The following is an 18,501-nucleotide window of genomic DNA, read 5'->3' as shown; positions in this document are numbered from 1 at the left end:
TCTGGTTGTAGACGCTTATTCTCTTTTACTATACTGTCATTGTTAGGCTGCTTTCACACATGCTGCCAATTCCTGACCCTGGGCACATACTCTTATATGCCGGCCATCTTGCTTAGATTTGCTTTACAGTAGCCACATAGACCATACATGATAGAAGTTATTAATAATCTCCAGACTATGGGAGAGTGATGTGATCGTGCTCTCTGCCAGCGGGGGAGGGGAGGAGTTTTAATTTAGTTTATAATTAAATTTTCTATTTTTTCCCCAAACGTTTAACATAATAAAATTATTTCAACAGAAGGTCAATTTCTGATGATACATTCTCTATAGGCTTGGAGAAACGTTTTGGAGATTTTTTTCCGAATTTAGGCCTTTCAAGAACTGACTCCAATGTAAGTGGCAGTCATTCTTCACCCTATGTGCTTGCAGCAGCAGAGATGTCATCCTGTTACTTCTTGTCAATTGTGTCAATGGTTAAAGAAGAACATATCAGCGCTTCTTGTGCCCACAATCCCATGTGGTCAAGGAGTGTTTTCATGGCTGTCCAGTGCTGGGTAATGTAATCTACCGCACCACATAAACCTGCCACCGATTTACAGTCCACACTTGTGAATCTTCTTTAATGGAAAAGGTGAAAAACAACATGTTTACAAGGTCTGCATCATCAAACAGCTTTTTTACAGACTTGTCTGGTCCTCCATATGTGCTTATCAAAACCATAAGCAGAGATATCGCACATATGGCGCTGCATAAAGATGGGGGGATACAGTCCTTCATTCTCATCTTGTACTAACAAATAATCGCATGTAGCCATTTTCAGGATTGATATCTGTGCTCTCAGGTTGCCAAGTGTAGATGGAGCCGTGATTAATGGCATTACGAGTGGAGAGCGGGCTCGGCTGCCATTGGTGTAAGTTACATGTCTCTAGGTAGTGTTTAGAGGGGTCAGGTTTGCAGACTTGGGACGGTGGGGGTGCATCTTTCTCAATGGTGTTGTATAAAAGCGCTTTGTGTTAGCAAGTGATACAGAGAGCAGTTTTACGGTGTAATAGTTGTGCTTGTTGTACAAGTGTGACCAGATGAACATCAAACTGTCTCCCTGGCCGCAGCTGCATTGAATCTGAGAATCTTGTTAATCCATTTTCTAGAATGAAAAACATCTGCTTGTATTGAGGTTTCCCCACCTCGGACCCACTTGACTTTTCATTGTAGATAAAAAGAGAGGAAAAAAAAATCTACACAGTCCCCAGTCTCATAAAGCAATAAGATCAGGTTCACATTGAGGGGGGCGGGGGTTAATCATAACTATTACAAAGGAAACAAAGTTACCCTATGCAACCAATCAGATTGGACAGTTCAGTTTCAACATGGAACCATGTTATGGTAAAAATTTTGAATGGCCCACACAGGGATAGTTAGGTTAGGCTAGGCGGTAGGCTAGTCTGAACAAATGCGTTTTTAGGGCACACTTAAAACTGGGGATTAATCGTATTAACCTGGGTAGTGCATTCCAAAGAATTGGCGCAGCACGTGAAAAGTCTTGGAGACGGGAGTGGGAGGTTCTGATTATTGAGGATGCTAACCTCAGGTCATTAGCAGAACGGAGGGCACGGGTAGGGTGGTAGACGGAGACCAGTGAGGAGATGTAGGGTGGTGCTGAGCCATGGAGTGCTTTGTGGATGAGGGTAATAGTTTTGTACTGGATTCTGGAGTGGATGGGTAGCCAGTGTAATGACTGGCAGAGGGTTGAGGCATCGGTGTAACGGTTGGTGAGGAATATGATTCTGGCAGCAGCATTCAGGACAGATTGGAGCGGGGAGAGTTTGGTAACAGGGAGGCCGATTAGTAGAGAGTTACAATAGTCCAGACGAGAATAAATAAGTGGAACAGTAAGAGTTTTTGCAGAGTCGAAAGTAAGAAAAGGGCGAATTCTAGAAATGTATTTGAGATGCAGATAACAAGAACGAGCCAGTGATCAGATGTGGGGGGTGAAGGAAAGCTCAGAATCAAGTATGACCCCAAGGCAGCAGGCATGTTGCTGGGGAGTAATGGTGGAACCACACACAGAGATGGCAATGTCAGGCAAAGGTAGGTTAGTAGAGGGAGGAAACACGAGGAGTTCAGTTTTTGACAAATTCAGTTTCAGATAGAGGGAGGACATGATGTTAGAGACAGCGGTAAGACAATCACTGGTGTTTTCTAAATAGGCAGGCGTGATGTTAGGAGAGGAGGTGTATAATTGGGTGTCATCAGAATAGAGATGGTACTGGAAACCAAATCTACTGATTGCTTGTCCAATAGGGGCAGTATACAAAGAGAAGAGGAGGGGGCCTAGGACTGATCCTTGAGGAACCCCAACAGTAAGGGGAAGGTTAGAGGAGGAGGAACCAGCAAAGGATACAGTGAAGGAGCGGTCAAAGAGATAGGAGGAGAACCAGGAGAGAACGGTGTCCTTGAGGCCGATGGAGCGGAGCATAGTGAGGAGGAGCTGATAATCCACAGTATCGAATGCTGTGGAGAGATCCAAGAGAATTAGCGTGCAGTAGTGACCATTAGATTTAGCTGTCAGTAGGTCATTAGAGATTTTAGTGAGGGCATTTTCAGTAGAGTGAAAAGAGCGGAAACCGGATTGTAGAGGGTCGAGAAGAGAGTTATCTGAGAGATAGCGGATAAGATGGGAGTGGACCAGGCATTCGAGGAGTTTAGAGATGAAGGGAAGATTAGAGACAGGTCTATAATTAGCGGCACAGTTTTGGTCGAGGGATGGTTTTTTAAGTAATGGATGTATGATGGCATGCTTAAATGAGGAGGGAAAGATACCAGAAGAGAGAGAGAGGTTGAATATTTTTGTTAAGCGAGTGGTGACAGCTGGGGAAAGGGACTGGAGGAAATGCAACGAAATGGGGTCGCTGGTGCAAGTGGTCGGGCGAGAAGATGCAAGGAGCCTGATTACTTCTTCTTCCGTGACCGGTTCAAAGTCAGAGAGTGAACGAGATGCAGTGGGGGAGGGAGGACAGTGCATGGTATGAAGGGATTGGGAGAATTTCCTGTCGGATATGGTCAATTTTTTATTTGAAGTAAATGGCCAGATCGTCAACACGGAGATCTTTGGTTGGGGCCTGCACTCTTGGATTGAGTAGGAAATGAAACGTGTCAGAGATGTTTAGGGTTATTGGACAGTGAGGTGATGAGGGTGTTGAAACAGGTTTGTTTGGAGAGGTGAAGGGCAGAGTTGTATGTTTTAAGCATAAACTTATAATGGATGAAATCTTCGGGTAGATTAGAATTTCTCCACAGACGTTCGGCAGACCTGGAGCACTGCTGCAGGAAACGTGTTTGGAGCGTGTGCTAGGGTTGTTGCTGTCTGTGCCGTATTGTTCTGTATATAGAAGGTGCAGTTTCATCCAGGGCACTTTGCAGGGTTTTGTTGTAATACTTCAGTGCAGAATCAGGACATGAGAGGGAGGAGATAGGGGCCAATGTTGACTGCAAGTTCTTCATAGGTTTCTGGGTGTTAACGGCCTGTATATTTCTATAAGTGTGGAAACTAGGGGTGACCTGAGCGGGATGGCAGTTCTTAACCAAGAATGAAAGAAGGTTGTGGTCAGAGAGCGGGAAAGGGGAGTTTGTAAAATTATACAATGAGCAAAGTCGGGAGAAGACCAAGTTGAGGGAATTTCCGTCTTCATGAGTAGGAGAGTTAGTAAGCTGTGAAAGGCCAAAGGAGGAGGTTAGAGATAAAAGGTCAGTAGCAGAGAGAGAGAGTGGAAAAGCAATGGGGATGTTGAAGTCTCCCATGATGAGGGTGGGGATGTCACCGAAGAGAAAGTGTGGAAGCCAGGTGGCAAAGTGATCCAGGAACTGATGGGAGGGGCCTGGAGGACAATACACCACCACCACTCGCATGGAGAAGGGAATGTAGAGTCTGACAGCATGGACCTCAAAAGAAGAGAAGACAAGTGACGGTACTTGAGGGATAACCTGAAAGGTACATTTGGGTGATTGGAGCAGACCAACGCCTCCACCTGCTCTGTTGTACGATCTTGGGGTATGAGAGAAGTGTAGTCCACCATATGAAAGAGCAGCAGCAGCGGTGGTGTCTGACTGCTGGATCCAGGTTTCAGTAAGAGCCAGAAGGTTAAGAGAATCAGAGAGGAACAAGTTATGGAAGAAGGAGAGTTTATTACACACTGAACAGAATTCCAAAGGGCAAAATTAAAAGAGACAGAAGGCACGCAGGGAATATTAATGAGATTCGAGGGGTTTCTGAGTGTAGCAGTTGAGGGGTTCGACTTACTATAACATGAGGGGCCAGGGTTGGAGAAATATCTCCTGCGACAAGGAGTTGGATAGAAAGAGTGAGCAGATGGTTAAGTGATTTGTAAGAGCGTCTATTGTGTTGGATGGTGGGACTGAATAGAGATGTGCAATTTAGCAATGTGACAAGAGTGTGAGTGCTATACATAGGAGAGGAGAGGACAGAGGAGCCGATATGGATGGAGGGTAAAGAGTTAAAGCAAGGACGGTGGATGTGAGTGAATGATTCTGTACAATCTAGTACAAGGTTTCTACACACAAATTGGACATGTCCTCCAGACCATTCACTACTAAAGCAGACGTTGAGAACACAAATCCAAACTTCTTGAGACACCGCCATAACTATGTGTCCTATTACATGGGCCCGTTTGGGTTTGGTTATGGCGGGCGGTGGTTAGTAAAGCATCCTGTAATAACTGCAGCAAAAATGGGGAAATGTGCGGGTGGTTGCAAGATCTGAAACTCGTGTTTAATCTTCACCAGCCAAGTGTTTGACACAATTCCTTTAATGTTGTGGGGCACCTGGGTCGCTCCCCCTATTGGTGTGGTGCCATCTCAGCAGTGGTCAGTGCAAGGCGCTACATTTTTAAGGCTAGGGACCCTCTAAGTGGTTCGCCATGAGATGGTAATGGTAGTGGCTTCCTACAGTCTCGTCAGAATGCTAACTAAAAACCTTGTGTTCAGTTCTGTACATTTATGTTTAGCTGCAATAGATCCGTGTATATGTCTGGATGTGTGGTTCAAGCCTTTTTTTTTTTAACAGTTGTTAAATTCCTTTATGTTCTTGCCCCAAATTGCAACCCTGATAAATAATATATCTTCCTTTTGATTCCTTTATGGCTGTGTAAGAGGGTGGTGCTGTTATGGACAGTAAGGAACACGCTGTCACTTTAAGAGGCTGCACCCCCTTGTCTGGCGTGATGGAATGTTCTCCTTCTCCCCTGCAATAGTCGGTGTGATTAACTAGTCTGGCAGAGTGCAGGTGTGGAGCTGGAGCAGCGTGTGTGAGCTGAGGCTGCAGCAGAGAGGACTTTTTGTGCTGATAGCTGAAAGAGAGAAGAACTGTGTCCTGATATAGCTGCAAGAGAGCCACGAAGATACAGAGAAAGGGATTTACAGTTTCCAGGAACATCCCTAGGATCCAGAAGCAAGAAGACCACGTTTCACAGAGCTGAAAGAAAGCCGTGCGCACCACCATATTAGACTGCTGGGGGCCCCCCTGGGACTGGAGCTGATTCTCCAACATCACCGTGAGTTTGTTCCTGTTTGGTGCACCTGTTAGGGCCTAGTGTAGGCTTCAATAGTCAGTACACGGGAGCCGTGTGGCCTGCTTAGTAAAGGCCAGGGAGGTTATACGTAGAGTAGCATCATCACTTGTTTATTGTTTACATTTGCTGGTTAGACTTATTTTGAGTCTGTAATAGTTGGAGCACCGTGCTATTTTACGGGAAAGATAACGTTTATAACTCTTGTAAATTGTCTTTTACCATTGTACACCCCTGTTTGCATCTTCCTCATTCACTTCGTTCTTTGCCTTCCAATAAATCTACCCTTTGTTGTTTGCACCTCATCTTGTGTACAGTAGTCTTCCTGCACCGTGGTGGTCCCCCGGCCATCGCTTCAGCTGCAAACATTCAACCAGGAAAAGTAAGCAGCTGAATAACCTTCTATATGTGAATACTGGATGGTCAGTGATGGCGAACCACTTAGAGGCCGAGTGCCCAAACTACAGCCCAAAACCCCCATATTTATTGCGAAGTGCCAACACGGCAATTTAACCTGAATACTGAGGTTTCAGTTTCAAACAAATCAACTCCTACATTAGCGCGCTATAGAGTCTATAGCAAAGGGCTTGTAAGCGCTGCACTCCAAGCTAAGATCCCGCCACCAACTGCAGTGGACGTCTGTTCTGCAGAACGGTGAGGATTCTTAGGCTATGTCTCCACGTTCAGGATGGCCGGCGGTATCGCCGCAGCGGCGAAGCCGCTCGGCGCTAAGCCCCGCCCCCTTTCTGGGACGCAATCATGCCGGATGTGTTAACTCTTCACATCCGGGATGATCGCTCTGTCCCATAGGGCCCTGTGATATGCCTTGCGGGGACGCTGCGTCCCCGCAAGGTGTACGGACATGCTGCGATCTGAAAAGACGCGCAGCATGTCCGGAGTCGCAGGGCCGCCGCGTGCGGGTTTCCACGCATAGTGGAGACGGGATTTCATAAAATCCCCTCCACTATGCTGGAACATCTGGACGCTGCTTGTTTGACGCTGCAGCTCTGCGCAGCGTCAAACAAGCAGCGTTTCCTGACCGTGGAAACATACCCTTAATCAAAAATAAAATTGCAAAGTTGTTTGTTTTTACAATTGTTTTGCAATTTTAACCCTTTACCATGATGAGAATAACCTCTGCAAGCCAAGGAGGTCAAACTCAAATACACAGAGTCAAAATTAAAAGCTTGGACAAAGTTGGGCCCAACCTTGGTATTTATTAAAAAAAAGTCTGCAATTGAGGAAGTTTTTCCTCATCATCAAATAAAACAATGAAGCTTTTCATATGGAAACAAACTTAAAGGGGTTGTTGCAGGAACAAAATATATTTTAACCCCTTAGTGACAGAGCCAATTTGGCACTTAATGACCGGGCCAATTTTTACAATTCTGACCACTGTCACTTTATGAGGTTATAACTCTTGAACGCTTCAACGTATCCCACTGATTCTGAGACAGTTTTTTCGTGACATATTGTAATTCATGTTAGTGGTAAAATTTCTTCACTATAACTTGCATTTATTTATGGGAAAAAAAACGGAAATTTTTGCAAAAATGTTGAAACTTTTAATTTTTGTACTGTTAAACCATAGAGTGTTGTCACACAAAATAGTTAACAAATAACATTTCCCACATGTCTACTTTACATCAGCACAATTTTGGAAACAATTTTTTTTTGTTACGACGTTACAACGGTTAAAAGTTGACCAGCAGAGATTTCTAATTTTTCCAACAAAATTTACAAAACCATTTTTTTTACGGACCACCTCACATTTGAAGTGAGTTTGGGGGTCAATATAACAGAAAATACCCAAAAGTGACACCATTCTAAAAACTGCACACCTCAAGGTGCAAAACCACATTTCAAAAAGTTTATTAACCCTTCAAGTGCTTCACGAGAACTAAAGCAATTTGGAAGGAAAAAATTAACATTTTTTTTTTTTCACAAAAAAATTACTTTGGAACCAATTTTTTTTTATTTTCACAAAGGTATCAAGAGAAAATGGACCACAAAATTTGTTATGCAATTTCTCCTGATTACGCAGATACCCCATATGTGGGGGAAAACCACTGTGTGGATGCATGGCACGTCTCAAAGAAGGGAGGGAGCACCGTTTGACTTTTTGAACGTAAAATTAGCTGGAATTAATGGTGACGCCATGTTGCGTTTGGAGACCCGCTGATGTCCCTAAACAGTGGAAGCCCCCAATTCTAACACCAACCCTAACCCCAACACACCCCTAACCCTAATCCAAACCGTAACCATAACCCTAACCACAAACCTAACCCTAACACACCCCTAACCCTAATCCGAACCCTAAATGTAAACCCAACACACCCTAACCCTCACTTTAGCCCAACTGACTTTAGCCCAACTCTAACCCTAATGGAAATTCTTTTTTTAATTTTATTATTTTTAGCTAAGGGTGTGATAACGGGGGGTTTGATTTACTCTTTTTTATTTTGATCACTGTTATAGGGTCTACCACAGTGATCAAAATGAAACAATAGGAAAAATGTTCTATTGTTTCCGGGTGGCAGATCTTGGCGGGTGCACTGTGCATGTGCTCACCATTTTCTCCCGGAAGAAGACGCCGGAGGCCTGGGGGACTTCATGGGCGGATGCAGGGACAACGGAGGTACCGGGGGGGAAGGGGTAGCTGAGACCCAGGAGAAATTCCGACTCTGGGGGGCGCTATACCCTTATTCCTCAGCGCCATTAAAAAGCGGCACTGTGGCATAAGTACCCTTAACTGTCGTTAAAAGGTGTATCGGCAGTCGTTAAGGGGTTAATTACTAGATCTTAGAATAACATGACTTATATTGTTTAAGATTACTGTACTTGTTTTTTTATTATGTATACCCCTTTTCATATGCAAAGCATCATGGAATAAATGGAGCTATAATAATAAATAATATATTCTTCCATACAGAATATTGGCCCCACATAGTGCTCCATACAGTATAATGGCCCCACATAGTGCTCCATACAGTATTATGGCCCCAGACGAGGAGTGGGAATGATGGGAGAGGGAGCATCAGATGACATTCCTTCCTCCATTATGGCTTTCACCTGTATCTGCCTCTAGAATGCCATATAGTTGAAAGTGTGATGCTGGGTGGGTTACCAGGGCAGTGACCCACCTGGCTTCATGGGCCAAATATACTAGGGTGACCCACCCTCCATCATGAGCCAAATATGCTCCCCCTGCAAGACAGAGTTTGACATGTACGCTTTAAGCTAAACACTGGATCAAAAGGGCATTTCATGAGCCTGTACAGAACATTCCACTAAAAATACAGTTTAATCAGGAAACCTAAAGCAGATGAAGTTTGATATTGCCCTCTGGAGTCAAACGAATAAGCTCCGGGTTAAAAGTAGAGCTTACTACAATGAGAACTGCTCTTACACAACAGGTATGAAGTCAGGATTTACGATAGGGGATATCTTGCTTGCAGCCCACATGATGTCCCAAGTGGGAGTTTTTAACCTCATCTTTGTTCTGTCTATATAGCTTTACAACCCTTTTCATAGATCATGGAACTAAAACAATAAAACTCCCAAAATAATATGTACAACTACTTAAAGTAGCATCCCATTTGGTTTACGTACACTAGTGGTTAGACTTCAACAATGCAGCAACAACATGTATAGGGATTAGAGAAGACTCGGTTTAGGACTCCCAAGGATGTTGCTCTGATGCCTGTTAGGGCAGTCTCTATCACTTGGAACTGGATAGTAATCTCTCCCAAAACCCCACATGTGTATAACAATGGTGGAATGACTTTTTTTAGGCTTCCCGTGGAGTTAAATATCTGGAGCAATTATTTCCCTGCAACTTATTTTTCTGTGTGTAGATACTACAGTTCTACCTGTGGGCACGCACGCCATCCCCTCAGCATCAGCGTCGCCGCCACTGTGCTCTGCACACGTGCCATCTCCTCAGCACTAGTACTGCCGCTGCCACCCTCAGCCCTCCTGCCATCACCTCAGTACTAACACTGCTGCTGCCACCCTCAGCCCTCGCGCCATTACCTCAGCACTAGTAACCGCCCCTGCCACCCTCAACCCTCGCGCCATCACCTCAGCGCTAGTAACCGCCGCTGCCACCCTCAGCCATCACCTCGGCACTAATACCGCCACTGCTACCCTCAGCCCTCGCGCCATCACCTCAGCACTAGTACCGCCGCTGCCACCCTCAGCCCTCGTGCCATCACCTCAGTACTAATAACCGCCGCTGCCACCCTCAGCCCTCGCGCCATCACCTCAGCACTAGTAACCGCCGCTGCCACCCTCAGCCATCACCTCAGCACTAATACCGCCACTGCCACCCTCAGCTCTCGTGCCATCACCTCAGCACTAGTACCGCCGCTGCCACTCTCAGCCCTCGTGCCATCACCTCAGTACTAATAACCGCCGCTGCCACCCTCAGCCCTCGCGCCATCACCTCAGCACTAGTACCGCCGCTGCCACCCTCAGCCTAGTGCCATCACCTCAGTATTAATAACCGCCGCTGCCACCCTCAGCCCTCGCGCCATCACCTCAGCACTAGTAACCCCCGTGCCACCCTCAGCCATCACCTCAGCACTAATACCGCCACTGCTACCCTCAGCCCTCGCGACATCACCTCAGCACTAGTACCGCCGCTGCCACCCTCAGCCCTCGTGCCATCATCTCAATACTAATAACCGCCGCTGCCACCCTCAGCCCTCGCGCCATCACCTCAGCACTAGTACCACTGCTGCCACCCTCAGCCCTCGTGCCATCACCTCAGTACTAATAACTGCCGCTGCCACCCTCAGCCCTCGCGCCATCACCTCAGCACTAGTACCGCCGCTGCCACCCTCAGCCCTCATGCCATCACCTCAGCACTAGTACCGCCACTGCCACCCTCAGCCCTCGCGCCATCACCTCAGCACTAGTACTGCCGCTGCCACCCTCAGCCCTCGCGCCATCACCTCAGCACTAGCGCTGCTGCCACCCTCTTTAGCTCGCACGCAGTGGGAGCGGCGTGCGTGCAGAGGACAGTGGCGACGCTAGAACGGAGGTGATGGCGCGTGTGCCCACAGGGAGGGCTCTGCATGCTCCCTCTGGCACGAGTGCCATAGGCGTGTGTGCCCACAGGGAGGGCTCTGCATGCTCCCTCTGGCACGAGTGCCATAGGCGTGTGTGCCCACAGGGAGGGCTGTTATGATCCTTAGTGGTTGAGGATCACAAATTACTCCAGCTAAGTAACAAACATAGGACAAGCTCTAGGGAGGTGGCAAACTGGACTGACCGCAAATCTGAACCTATCCAAACACACTAGAAGTAGCCGGTGAACGTGCCTAAAAATCCTAGACGTCCCGAGCCAGCCTGAGGAACTAACTACCCCTAGAGAGAAAGAAAAGACCTCTCTTGCCTCCAGAGAAATAATCCCCAAAGATATAGAAGCCCCCAACAGATAATAACAGTGAGGTAAGAGGAAGGCACATACACAGGGGTGAAAGCAGATTCAGCAAATGAGGCCCACTAATACTAGATAGCAGAAAATAGAAAAGGGAATCTATGCGGTCAGTAAAAAACCCTTACAAAATATCCACTCTGAGATTTCAAGAACCCCCACACCAACTAACGGTGTGGGGGGAGAAACTCAGTCCCCTAGAGCAACCAGCAAGCGAGGAAATCACATTTTAGCGAGCTGGACTAAAAACATAATGAACACTGATAATCAAAAAATGATCAAACAAAAACTTAGCTTGTCTTGGAGAGACTGGGAGCAAGGTAGACACAAGGAATCTGAAGAGCACTGAATACATTGATAGCAGGCAAGGAACTGAGTCTCCAGGTGAGCTAAATAGGAAACCAACCAAGGATAACGAACCAGCTGATGCAGCCAACCTGCAGAAAGACAACACTACACAGTACCGCTTGTGACCACTAGAGGGAGCCCAAAAATAGAATTCACAACAGAGGGCTCTGCATGCTCCCTCTGGCACGAGTGCCATAGGTTCACCACCACTGGAATAGGTGTATGCCTAACATTACTTGGATGTAGCAGAATGTGCAGGTATAGTATATATATGTATACAAGTGAAGATATACTGACCATCTAATGATTCTTCCATGTCGGATCGGAGAAGAAAGTCTTATCCAAACCAAACACGCTCTAAATGGCATAAAACTTGTAAGACGTATGCAGGAAAGCCTGTTTCTTCCCATTTAACACCTTTGCTGGACTTTACATTATATCATTTTTCCACAACAGTTGCAAAGAATGTAAACATTGCCGAATTCGGGGCAACATCTGGATCCCATGTTTGCTGCTTCCAGCTCCAGACTGAGTAAGATGAGAGCAGTTACCTCCATCTGTCAGATTTCCAGCCCCTCGCAAGTCAGCGGAATGGATTCATTTCCAGAGAACGTGCTGGTTACGTGACCTTTCTACAAGGATGACAAAACTGATGAAGAAGAAGGAGATTATTTATCTGAGCGCGTCCCTCACATCGCTGACAGAGGAGGCCCGGAAACGTGGATTACAGTCATCATCCTATAGAAAAACATCTACAATGTAAGGAGGGATTTAGAACACCACAAGGAATTTTATGATGATCATTGGTGCCGATTAACGTTTTTAAGATTATTATTGCACCTATTGTATAAGAGAACCTCACACAAATCGACAGTGACACAAGATTAAGAAATGTGTCCAAATTAAATGGCTTGCATGGAATAATGTGACTCGCCCCGGCTCACTAGGGGTGTGCTTTTTATCTCCATCATTAGTATGACACCTTGTGATTAATGTATAGTACACAAAATATCAGCTAAAAAACAATGGCACCTTTTACAACAACTGGTAACCGCACTCCTTTCTAAAATCTGTTCCAATAGGTACAAAAACCAGAAACATGGCGCAGATGATGTACAACTAACCTCGCTTTGGGATAAGGTAGATTGTTTGCTCAGAGATCTCCCCCCCAATATCGACCAGGGTTCCAGGTAAATCTGCCTTTACATTCACTATTAACGTTATAACATATTTGGGCATCTATAATGGATATGGACACTTTCATTTTATATTAAATGCATACATTGTGAGCTAAAAATTATTTTTTCAATTGATTTTCATTACGGTACACTCTTTCCAGTCATCTATATTATGTTTGCTGTACTGGATTGCTGACTGCAGAATGAGTTCACTGAGAATCTGTCAGGTTACTCTGGTCTCTTCATGAGCTCCTCTCAGCTGATTTAGGACCACATGAAACTTAAGCTCTGCTCCGATGGAGTTTGTGGTCATAAATCAGCTGAGAGGAGTTCAGAAAAAGGCAAATAAAAAAAGTTAGAACTTAATTCACTAACCGACTATGTCAGGGACTTTGGAGAGGGCTCAGGAGCTGCACCCGCTTCTCACAGGGCAGAGGCCGACTATACTACCTAGCTGGCATTTGTCGTTAGCAGCAGCGATCGTTGAAGAATCCACCGATCGATGCTGACAACCTCTTAAATGCCCACCGATCGATGCAGACAACCTCTTAAGTGCCCACCGATCGATGCTGATAACCTCTTAAGTGCCCACCGATCGATGCTGATAACCTCTTAAATGCCCACCGATCGATACTGATAACCTCTTAAATGCCCACCGATCGATGCTGATCTCTTAAATGCCCACCGATCGATGCCGATAACCTCTTAAATGCCCACTGATCGATACTGATAACCTCTTAAATGCCCACCGATCGATCAATGCTGATAACCTCTTAAATGCCCACCGATCGATGCTGATCTCTTAAATGCCCACCGATCGATGCCGATAACCTCTTAAATGCCACTGATCGATACTGATAATCTCTTAAGTGCCCACCGATCGATGCTGACAACCTCTTAAATGCCCACCGATCGATGCTGACAACCTCTTAAATGCCACCGATTGATGCTGACAACCTCTTAAGTGCCCACCGATCGATGCTGACAACCTCCAAAATGCCCACCAATCGATGCTGACAACCTCTTAAGTGCCACTGTAATTCAATGAAAACGGCATTTAAGCACTGCGATATGGCCCAGATGTCAGTTCAGGCGCCCGTCTGTCCCCCTGTGATGCATTTGTAGGGAGTCCATGGGCGACTATAACAGCCTTAGGCCGACTGAACACCCCGTGAAGCCCATCACGTGGCGGTATGTCATAGAAGATGGTGACATTCCCTATATACTGTGGTACTGCTCTATATACTTGTCAGGACTGGTTTCTAATTACTGATAGTTCTAAGCCAGTGTCAGGACTTTCCAGGGCTTTTTACACCTCTCTGGCTTCATTTGCTCAATTCTTTATCTCTGTGCATTTCTCATCATAACACATAACTTAACGTACGGACATCTCTGGGTAATTTATTTGCCTGTGTGGATTGGTTGGGTTATTATCGACTTCTGATGAGAATTTAATGTCAATAGCAGCTTTAGAAATAGATTTACTTAAAAAATTGGTGATGTGTTCAATGCTTCTCTCACCCGCGGAATAAATATTTGGTATTGCTGCATCCAGAAAAGTCCAATCGATGAAAACATAACATTGATTAAGCCAACAGGCAAACGAATAAGAAATTAAAACAGAATTTAGTTTTTTTAGTTGCTGCAATATTGCTAAAAAAATACAAGAAGAAGTGATCAAACCATAGTATGTGCCCCAAAACTGCATAAATAAAAGCATCAGCTGGCCACACAAAGGACAAGTCCCTGCACAAAAAACCTATACATGTTTACTATACATAATCATACTGACCTGGGAAATTTGGAAATCAGGTATTTTTTACTGTACAGTGAACAGAATTAAAATAAAATGCAAAGGATAATGTAGAATTGCAGGGGAAGGGTTCACCATTTCACTGCATTTAGAATTGTTTTGACAATTTCCCTGACTCCAGTGATATAAAAATGGTGTAATGCAAAACTACATCTTGTCCCGCAAAAATGTTGACCTTAATAACCAGGCCAAATTTTCCAATTCTGACCAGGGTCACTTTATGAGGTAATAACTCTGCAATGGATCCCACTGATTGCTCGAGTCCCTGCTCCACATGTTTTGCAGCTGCTAAGACACCCAAAAAAAACATGCATACCCGAGCACCCGACCAAACTCAAGTAGCGAGGACTTGGGTTCAACACTAGCCGTCACATAATTTTTTTTTTTTTACTTTGGAAAAATGCCTAATTCTAACTCCAACCCTAACACAACCATAACTGCAAAGAATGGAAAAAAAATAAAAAAAAATATTTTATTATTTTTATCTTACTAAGGGGTTGACAAAGGGAGATTTGATTTACTATTATTTTGATCACTGAGACAGGGTCTATCACAGTAATCAAAAGGAACCAATAGGACAAATTCCCCGTTGTTGCCGGGTAGTGGCCGGCAGATCTCGGCAGGCGCACTGCGCCCACGATTTTTTTCCAGGAAGCTGACGCAGGGGTGGAGCAGGAGGGACCGGGGACGGCAGAGGTTGGTAGATCATTTCAGAGGAGAGAAATGAATTTTAAATCGGGACCTTTTCTTTTGAGATTGCCATTAATCGGTGTATAAGAGCGATCACATGACAGAGGACCATGAAAACTGGACCCGATCATGTTCTCCAGGGTCTCAGCTACTCATGTCAGCCAAGACTCTGGACATTTTCCGATGCTGGGGGGCGCTGTACCCTTATTGCTCAGCGCCACTTTGTAACGGTGCTAAGAAATAAGCACCCTTAACCACGGCCATAAACAGTGGGAGAAATCATGTAACACTGGATATTGCGTGAACAATTTTGTTGGCAATATTGTGGCATTACTGGCAAAATCCTGCAGCCAAATAACACAATCGATGGGTAGTGTGGCGGGCACTCTTGCCTGCCGAGTTCAGAGCTGCTGGCAATCCCCGTGGTAATGCTCAATCATCGCACAGTCTCCATAGATGCTTGTGAGAATGTTACTGTACGGATGCAGCAATAACACAATTCAGGTGCAGGGATAGAGAAAACGGTGCAGCGACAAGAACATAACGTTTCCACCCTTATAGGATCTTATCCAAATAGTCGCTGTTGGCAAGATTCACTGAAGGGTATAAAGGATATTCTGACTGCAAAGGACACAGATTAAATAGATAATTCATCAGATTGCTTCATGTAAATGTCCCTCCCCTGACATGTGCCACACACCATGGAAAACAAGGAGACACAGGACGCTCCATGATGCAGACTGCGCTGATAGTAGGGTACTGCCTGCTGCTGCCATTAAGTCAGCTGGGCATAGGCACCTGTGCTGCATGAAATTCCAAAATAAATAATAACATCAGTGGGATAAATTAGACCCGATACAGTAAGGCAGGAGCCCAAATTATCTTCATACCCTATTATCAGGGCACAGGGCAACGCATTTCAGCATCTGATGCCTCAGTCCCGTGTTCACACTGACCTAGTGAAGGCAGCAAACTGATGATGAAACACATTGCCCTGTACAAGCGTGGGTCCTTATACAAAGGTTTAACCCCTTACTGACGGAGCCAAATTTTTTAAATCTGACCAGTGTCACTTTATGTGGTGATGACTCTGGAGCTTCAACAAATCCCACTGATTTTGAGACTGTTTTGTCGTGACACAATATACTTTATGATAATGGTAAATTTAGATCAATATGTTTTGTGTTTATTTACAAAAAATATAAAAAATTTGAGAAAAATGTTAAAAAACTAGCAATTTTCTAAATTTGAATTATTATCCCTTTAATCCAGATGGTCATACCACGGCAAACCATTGATAAATAACATTTCCCACATGTCTGCTTTACATCAGCACCATTTTTTAAATGTTATTTTATTTTGTTAGCATTTTAGGAGGTTTAAAAATGTAGCAGTAATTTTTCATTTTTTCAAGGAAATTAACAAAATTTATTTTTTTAGGGACTTATCCATGTTGGAAGTGGCTTTAGGGGTCCCATAATATTGGGAAACCCCCAAACGTGATACCATTTTAAAAACAGCACCTCTAGACATATAGAAAACTGCAGTCAGGTAGTTTATTAACCCTTCAGGTGCTTTACAGGAATTAATGGAAAGTGGTATGACAGAGATGAAAATGTGTATTTTTACCACCTAAATGCCTCTACCTTCTGAACCGATTACTAGAGCTGACAGAGTGTAAGGCCGCTATTTGGTTGTGAATTGCCATCGCAAACATCAGGAACACAAAATCATGATCTGAGGGCACCAGTTTGGATAAAGAGGAAGCCCCCACACTCTGTTAACCATATATAATGATATAGTCACTATTGACAGCAGCATCTAAGGGGTTAAACAGATATGGATGGTGCAAACACTGATTGTGGCTGATGCAGCAAGTTGTCAGCTATAGTGGACAGCCGACAGCTGCTGGATTGTCAGCTGTATGGGGAGGCTATTCTCTTATATCTCAGGTCAGTTAAAAGACGTATTGGCGGTCATTAAGGGGTTAAAGATATTCTGGACTCCTGCCTTATTTCACAAATGCTACTTTTTCCATTTTTTTATATTAATAATGACAGTACTGATAAGAAGTCACCTCTATACAACAGGAGGTCTCAGTCTGATATGAGGCTCAGCAATCAGAAAGAAAACTACAATGTGGAAAAATAAATTGCTAAAATTATTATATTAATAGTTTAGGCATAAAGATCGAACACGTCAGTGTGTCCGGTCTACAATCTCCAACAAGGGCCATCTCAGGGCTACAGGGCGATAGAAGTCAAAACTGGAAATACTTCACAAGAGCCTAATAAGAACAGCGCCACCTACTGTGCCAAAACCACGAAAAGGCTAAAAACAGGTGAACAGACAAATAGAGGTCAAGACATCGTAAAACTCCCGACCAAAGAAGAGTCAAGTGGAGAGGTGAGGGCAGACCAAAGTACTATTTGTCTCTGCTCGTCTGACGTCAGGACATTCCCCTTCAATAAGGGGATTAGCATAGTGTGGGGGCCTTTAATTAGGACTATTGGTGTATCTGTGTGACCATCATGTACCCTGGTTGCATCACTTAGAACTGTACATACTAAAGAATGACCGATACACTGGGGTGATCCTCCATGCAATGGCTTCTTCACAAGTCAATATGGGCCGCTCCCCAAATCCTATATTCTGTATACAAGAGCCGCTCCCCAAATCCTATATTCTGAATACAAGAGCCGCTCCCCAAATCCTATATTCTGAATACAAGGACCGCTCCCCAAACCCTATATTCTGAATACAAGGACCGCTCCCCAAATCCTATATTCTGAATACAAGGACCGCTCCCAAAATCCTATATTCTGTATACAAGGGCCACTGCCCAAATCCTATATTCTGAATACAAGGACCGCTCCCCAAATCCTATATTCTGAATACAAGGGCCGCTCCCCAAATCCTATATTCTGAATACAAGGACCGCTCCCCAAATCCTATATTCTGAATACAAGGACCGCTCCCCAAATCCTATATTCTGCATATAAGGGCCGCTCCCCAAATCCTATATTCTGAATACAAGGGCCGCTCCCCAAATCCTATATTCTGAATACAAGGACCGCTCCCCAAATCCTATATTCTGCATATAAGGGCCGCTCCCCAAATCCTATATTCTGAATACAAGGGCCGCTCCCCAAATCCTATATTCTGTATACAAGAGCCGCTCCCCAAATCCTATATTCTGTATACAAGGGCCGCTCCCCAAATCCTATATTCTGAATACAAGGGCCGCTCCCCAAATCCTATATTCTGTATACAAGGGCCGCTCCCCAAATCCTATATTCTGAATACAAGGGCCGCTCCCCAAATCCTATATTCTGAATACAAGGGCCGCTCCCCAAATCCTATATTCTGTATACAAGAGCCGCTCCCCAAATCCTATATTCTGAATACAAGGGCAGCTCCCCAAATCCTATATTCTGTATACAAGGG

At 44.8% G+C, this 18,501-nt stretch overlaps 1 protein-coding gene across 1 annotated transcript in view; it reads right to left on the bottom strand.

Annotated features, from left to right (window-relative positions):
- Positions 1–18,501, bottom strand: part of ETS1 (ETS proto-oncogene 1, transcription factor) — a 434,342-nt gene that overhangs the window by 252,841 nt on the left and 163,000 nt on the right. The window lies entirely within an intron of this gene.

The sequence above is a fragment of the Ranitomeya variabilis genome, chromosome 4 (genome assembly GCF_051348905.1).
Source record: "Ranitomeya variabilis isolate aRanVar5 chromosome 4, aRanVar5.hap1, whole genome shotgun sequence".
Taxonomy (NCBI): Eukaryota; Metazoa; Chordata; class Amphibia; order Anura; family Dendrobatidae; genus Ranitomeya; species Ranitomeya variabilis.
Note: the sequence above shows the minus strand (reverse complement) of the source record. Positions and strands in the feature narration are given on the sequence as shown.